Source organism: Macaca nemestrina, chromosome 11, assembly GCF_043159975.1.
Source record: "Macaca nemestrina isolate mMacNem1 chromosome 11, mMacNem.hap1, whole genome shotgun sequence".
Classification (NCBI taxonomy): Eukaryota; Metazoa; Chordata; class Mammalia; order Primates; family Cercopithecidae; genus Macaca; species Macaca nemestrina.
Genome location: NC_092135.1, coordinates 44555385 through 44562735, shown reverse-complemented (window position 1 = coordinate 44562735; position 7351 = coordinate 44555385). Strand labels below are relative to the sequence as shown.

General features: G+C 34.8%; 1 pseudogene across 1 annotated transcript; it reads right to left on the bottom strand.

Annotated features, from left to right (window-relative positions):
- Positions 1-3975: 3975 nt before the first annotated feature.
- Positions 3976-4676, bottom strand: LOC105492712 (large ribosomal subunit protein uL6 pseudogene; annotated as a pseudogene). The gene has a single exon (XR_011609752.1). The product of XR_011609752.1 is annotated as a large ribosomal subunit protein uL6 pseudogene (transcript).
- Between the last annotated feature and the right edge of the window lie 2675 nt (positions 4677-7351).

Sequence of the window (7351 nt, the reverse complement as noted above, 5' to 3'; positions counted from 1 at the left end):
TAAAATACATGTTTTTTTTTTTTTCTTCTGCATCTGGGGCTTATATAACAATATCTTTGCCAGAAATAGCTAAGTTGATATGGCATTTTTATGTTCTTAGGAAATTTGTATATGATATAACTTAACTAAATCAAATATGGAAAATACATTTCATCTTACAATCCAACTCTAGATGTTCCTGCATGAAGAGTTTGTTAAAAAATGATTCTAATACACTATACCAGCTTGTTGGGAAAGACCAATACAATCAATTAACAATATTTGCTTTGGTCATTTTTAGTCAAATGATGACATTCATTTTACATCCTACTGTGAGACTATTTATTAACTAGAACCATTTATAACATCTAATTTTAAAAATCTCATTTACAATGTCCATATATATTTGTGTATTTGTGGGTATGTATGTGTTTTGGTAGTGGTGCTTCCAGATTTTGTTTTGTTTTGTTTCATTTTGGTTTTGGTTGAAAAAGGTTAAGGTAGTTCAGGAAAAATTAAGACATAGAGAATTAGATATTCATTACATATAGAACTTATAATATTTTTGCATCAGATTCTTTCTGACTTATTCCACTCAGATTTTATTGTTCTTATTTGAATTATTATATTCAGACATGAAATGCCTTTTTGAAATGATTCTTAAGGAATTCTCCTGGATTTTAGTCATTTATCAAATACTATCTGTGATGATTTGAGAGAAACCAAATAGTGCTAAAGTGGAAAGAATATTCTGACTGTAGAAATATTTAGGAACAGACTATACTGCAGTGAAATAAGTTTGGTGTGAGGCTGGCTGTCCATAAGGAAGTATGAGGAGGAGGTAGAAAGGATGATGGAGGCTCTCGCTGTACAGGACCATAATATGATGATCCAAATTAGAGAGTGTCTTGGTGGGGAAAGCTCTGTTTCCCTTGAACCTAATTTGAATCAAATGGAATTTATTTACAATTTATGTAGTATGGGGCATCTTGTGTACTTAGTGTTATATTGTTCAAACTATTGGCAAGGGACGAAGAAGAACATGACTACCTATCCCTATAAATAAGTTCCATCAAATACCAGTTCTGTGAAATTGACGTCAGTTTTATCATCAGTACAATGGAGATATTCATAGGGTGGTTTTGAGGATTGAATTGGTTAATACAAATAAGGAATGTAGAAGGTCAAAAAGTGAATCTGTTTTTAGTATTATTGTATATATAGCTAGGATTTGTCCCAGTAAAAGAGAATTTCATTCCGGAGGCTGCTGACTCAGGGATAAAGAAAAGGACCATGAAGTAATTATAAAATATCATGAGGAACTCAAAGAAGTCAGTTGTGACCACAACAGTGTGGAATGATGTTTGTTGAAGCTCAGAGAAAGCGCAATGGAAATTTGGTTATCAATATTTTAATCTGCTTGTGGTGTCCTCTATGACTTTTGAGATGTCACAGAAACAAAGAACTGGGTAGACTGGTAAGTAGAGAGTCAGGAAAGACTAACTGCTTGTACGTTTCTTTCCCATCAAGGCCCTATAGATTATTGGGCCCTCAGAAACTCATGCAGTAACATTTGGAGATAGAATGCAAGCTGAATGTCCCTCACAGCTTTGGTTTAATTAAGTTCTATTATAGACAAACTTCCTAAGAAAGGAGGAATAATATGTGGAATTCTTGAGACTCGCAGTAGCTTGAACACGCTATGAGTCTTCAGGGAACAGCATATAGAGTTTTTTTTTTTTTTAATGTCCCCAGTTTGCCAGCACTGTTATTTTTGTTATGATGATGTGGGCATCTGCACCCTAATGGTTAAGATTCTATTCTCACCAGATGTGGTCTTTTGGAAAAGAGTTCAAGCTACTTGGCAGGTCAGTGGAGGGGAAGTGAGCTTTTTCACTGCAAGTGCTCTCTTGATTTTGTGAATAAATGGATGACTTTACTTTCCAAGATTGTCAGTCTCTCACAAGAACTTATATTTAAATCATAATAATGATGCCATTTAAACTTCAGTTCATTCTGCCAGTGTTTGATTAGCAAGCTGGCTGAGCATAGAGATAGAGAGGATGGCAGATCTTCATTTCATCTAGGGTATTATTATAGCTTACACTGGCTCTCACATTACCATTATTATTATTGTTAATTGTTATTTGTGGGGCTGATAGAATTTCTACCATTATTCTAAGTGGGGAAGATGACATGGTCCCTTTCTGAGGGCTTCATGATCAAAGTTAAATAGATATTATCGCACTTCAGAAAGAAATGAGGGAGTTCCAATTCTGAGAGTTTTGTGTAGAAAGTTATAATTTAGATACATTTACCTGTGGAGAATTAAACTCAAAGTACATTTTTGCATGCATAAGCTGCATCTGTATTTGAATGTCTATATGTATTTTTATACATGGGCATAGCTCACGCTCATATTTGTGCTGTTATACTTGTAATAATAGGAGCTCCAGATAAAAATCTTCCGCAACATGCATCATTAAATGCAGGTAAACATCACTCACACACATTTTCTTGTCATAAACATGATTACTGTCTGCCTTTAGCGCTCTCGGTGCATAAGATTTTAGTTTTTGTTTTTAAGCATGGCAGGTGAAACAGCTTAAGAGTTAAGGCTTTGGGGATTCACTGAATGAAGAAGAATTACAAATTTATCTCTGCATCTTTCACTCTGAACAGTTACATGCACATGTTATGGGCTGGTTAAATCAGAGGCTAATAATCTTCTCCTTTACTAATTTTGTAAAAACAAGTTTCACAGAAAATTGAAAGGACATTTTGCTATATGTTTTTCCAACATAATTGTATTTTTTAAGATACTTTTTAAAATCAGTTTTTACTTTAAAGAAAAATTGATCAGAAAATACAGAGTTCCCAACTATCTCCTCATGCACCAAACTCCCACTCGCAGCAGTTTCCCCTTTATTAACATCTTATGTTAGTGTGGCTCATTTGTCATAATTGGTCAACAATATTGATACATTACTAATTACTAAAGGCCATAGTGTACATTAGAGCTCACTGCCTGCATTGCACATTCTATACGTTTTAACAAAGAGATTATGACACATATCCAACACTGTAATATCACACAGAATAATTTCAGTGCTCTGGAAATCCCCTGGACTCTACCTGTTCATCCCTCCTTCCCCCTGAAACTCTTAGCAGCCACTGATTTTTTTTAATGCCTCCAATGTTTACTTGTTCCAGAATGTCATATAGTTGGAATTACATAGTACTGGAATTATATAGCAGCCTTTTAAGATTGGATTCTTTCATTTAGTAATATGTATTTAAGTGTCTCCTATGGCTTTTTGTGGCTTGATAACTCACTCCTTTTTCTTGCTAATTAATTTTAACTTTTTTGGATGTTCCACAGTTTGTTTATCCATTCACCTTTTGAAGGTTACCTTGGTTGCTTCCCCGTTTTGGCAATTATGAATAAAACTGCATGTGCAGGCGTTTGTGTGGACATAAGTTTTCAATTCCTTTGGGTAAATACCAAGAAGCACAATTGCTGGATCATATGATAAGAGTATGTTTAGTTTTGTGAGAAACTGCCAAACTGCCTTCCAAGGTGGCTGTACCATTTTGCATTCCCACCAGCAATGAATGAATGTTCCTGTTGCTTCCTATCCTCACTAGCATTTGATTTCGTCAGGGTTCCAGATTTTGGTTCTTTTAGTAGGTGTGTAGTGGTATCTCATTTTTGTTTTAACTGGCTTTTTCTAATGACATACAATGTTGAGCATCTTTTCATATGTTTATTTGCCAGTAATATATCTTCCTTGATGAAGTGTCTGTTCAGATCTTTTGCCCATTTTTAAATTGAGTAGTTTACTTTCTTATTGTTGAGTTTTAAGTATTCTTTGTATATTTTTGGATACCAGTCCTTTATTGGATAGATGTTTTGCAAAGATTTTCTTCCAGTTTGTGGCTTGTCTTTTCTTTCTTGTAATAGTGTCTTTCTTTCTTTTTTTTTTTTTAAGAAGCTCCAAATCAACAGGTCTTTTATTGCATCATTTAAATATCACAAGTAGGTCTTAGGAGTCATCTGGCATCTTCTTTCTGTAGCTGGATAACTCTTAGATCTTATTCATCAGCCTGCTGAATAGTTCCTTTTTCAGAGACATAGATACCATCCAAAAATTTCCTGATATCCTTGTTTTTAACTGTTGTGGCTTGCTGAATCAAAGCCGCTGAATTTGAAACAAGTTCAATGTCATTTCCTTCAAGGATTAATTCATCTTTCTGGGCTTGAGATACTGAACAAGCAACACCTGGTCTCATCCGAACCCTGCGGATATATTTTTCACTCAAGAAATTTCGGATTTCAACAAGAGACCCATTCTCCTGGATAACAACGTTGATGAGGAAGTGAGCATACACAGACCTCATCTTGTAACGGAAGCCCAGTGTAACACCCTTGATCATGTTCTGTACATGACTACAAATAGTCCGAACGGTAGCCAGTTCCTTTCTGTTACCCCACCATTTGTCAACCCGAAGCCTCTTTTTTTTCTTTCCAAGAAAACTGAGTTCTACATTGATGTGATTGAAGTCCCTCCGCAGGGTTCCTCTGGGGCCCTTCACGATAACTGTGCGTCCCTTCAGGGTAATGTCGACATTTTCTGGAATGTCGACAGTCTGATTGCTGAGAATGGTCTTCATTCTTGCAGTAGACGCAGCAAAGAAAGCAATAGTGTCTTTCATATAGTAAAAGTGTTTTATTTTAATGAAGTCCAGTTTATCAATGTTTTCTTTCATGGTTTGTGCTTTTGGTATTATATCTAAAAAGTCTTCACCAAATCCAAGACCTCCTAGATTTTCTCCGGTGTTATTCTATGGAAGATTTATAGTTTTGCATTTTACCTTTAGGTCTGTGATTAACTTTTTATTCTGCATAATTTTTGTACATAGATATTAATATTATATTTCAGTCCCTCATTCTTAAAAACATCTAAAGCTGTCACAAAGGATTTCTACTTTGTCTAAGACAATTTAGAGAATGTAGAATAGAATTCTAATTCCAAATGGTTAACTTAAGAGCAAATTGACTGTCTTAGCCTCAGTTTTATCCTATGTGAAATAGGGATAATATCATGTGTTCACCTTCCTCACTTGTATTTTTGCAAAGATCAAATCACATGCTGTTTATGGGAGCATCTTAAAAATACTAAAGAACAAGCCATAAAATTAAAAGGGTTCCTTAGTGGAATTCCTAGACTCCCTTTCTCAGCTAAACACAGAAATATTAAAATTGAATTCAGAGCATGTAACTGACAACAAGGAACCCAAAATAAGAAGTAGTGTGCTAAAGCAGCCTAAGTCACATCTGAAATATGTTGATAACTAAACTTAGTATCACAAAAGCCTTAAGTCTATGGCTATTACTGAAGATGAAGATAAATTAGTTGGAAGTAATTATGATTTCATCATCTTCTTTAGGCTACAGTTATATCTGCTTGTTATTGAATTACCAGATTATACAAATACAATAACTGGAATAAAAATGAATGTAATTGGTTAAACTTACAAAATCAAGTGACTTTCTTATACCAGATCACGTGCCCCCTTAACCTGTAAGAGGGGTAGAAAGTTCCAACTTTCCTTTTGAATTATGAAAATGTTCTACTGTCTTTTTACACAACAGGTCCATATATTTAATGTGGTCTTAGTGATTGCACTGGAATTCAAATGCATTTACGAAATTGAAAATTCTTGTCACCAATCAGTAGTTGCAAAAAAGGAATTTTCAGCCTTCTAAAAGGTGAAACAATGTGATTAAAAAGCTCAGATATAGACAAAATCACTGAGACTGATATGAGCTATGAAATATGCTAGAGATGGCATTGTACACATCGAAAGACAACCCTTGGCTTTTATAGTCAGTGAATTTTCAGGCATAACTAATTATACATAAATTACTCCATGTGAAAGTGATGCCAAAATTACTTTCTCTTCCTTTTATTATTTTTTTCTTCTTCTCTTCCTCGTTATTCTTACTTTTCCTTGCCCCTCTTCCTCTTTCTCATCCAATGGCAATTCATTCTGTTTCTCTCCTTATCCCCACATGTAACAACAATATAAAACTGGGACTGAATAATTTTATCCAGTAAGTTAAAATATAATCTGGGTCAAATAATTTGTAAATATAAATTCATGAATACAGCCACATGACCCAATGTTCCATCTTGTTTTTAATATATGTTTTATTTATTTATTAATTATATGGGGGCTTGGGGGCAAGAAAAAGGATATAATTACAGTCTTGTCCACGTTTGTTAGAGTAGTGCATGCAACATAAAAAACAAACAAAAACAACAACAACAGCAACAAAACCATAGTCTTGCCATCTTGCCTTTGAATTCATCCAAGACCTTCTTGAATTGGATTACATTTTTGGTATATCTGACATATTTTCAAGGTGTTCTAAAGAGTTGTTTAAATAATGTTGCTGTTGGGAATTTAACTTAGCATTGGTAATTGGGCCAATGATAATACAAAAGTGTGCAGAATTGCAAAATGCATCTGTCACATTGAAGAAAACTGTGTATCTCAGAATATCAATGCACTACTTAGGCTGTTGAAGGACCACATAACTCTCATGCTGCTGGTGTGCAGGTGGAGTGTTAGTGTCACAGTTGAATAAGGCAGTTATTAAGTTTTGGAGGCCATGACTGACTCATATCTACATGATCTCCTAAACTGAAGTTGTCTTGAGCCTGTTACTTCATCTTTGTTCTGTTAGGTTGGTGTAAAAGAAATTGCGGTCTTGCCATTACTTTTAATAGCAAAACCTGCCATTACTTTTAATAGCAAAACCTGCCATTATATTGCATCAACCTAATAGAACAAATTAGGTTTGTGCAAAATGCAGGCACACGTATTAAATAATTGTGCCTTCATTCACAAGCACGGCTCACCTATATTACTACTGTGTGTGCCTGTAGCATGCACAGAGGAGAGGCAGCGCAGGATAGAGGCTAATGAAAGAGCCACAATTGTCCTTTTGCTTCAGTGTAATTTAGGCAAAGTCAAATGAGTTTCTGAGGAAGAGTTGTTTTCATTCTGCAAAGGTCCTATGCACAATCATGTTTTAACAAGATTCCCAATTTGCATTAGGAAAAGCTGGCTGACTTTCCCACATAAGGCTATTTACTGCACTTGCCCTTTTGGTAACATTACTATGTGTTTGCATTGAAGCCTATTATTAAATGAATAAATAGCAGGAAAATGCAATATTAGGTAAAAGAAAATGTTGGACTTTCAAACGGCAAACAAATGTGTTGAAAAGTCTTATTCGTTAAATGTGGTTCTGTGGACCTCTGAAAGATTATAAAAGATGTCAGAGAAAACTTGTAAATAA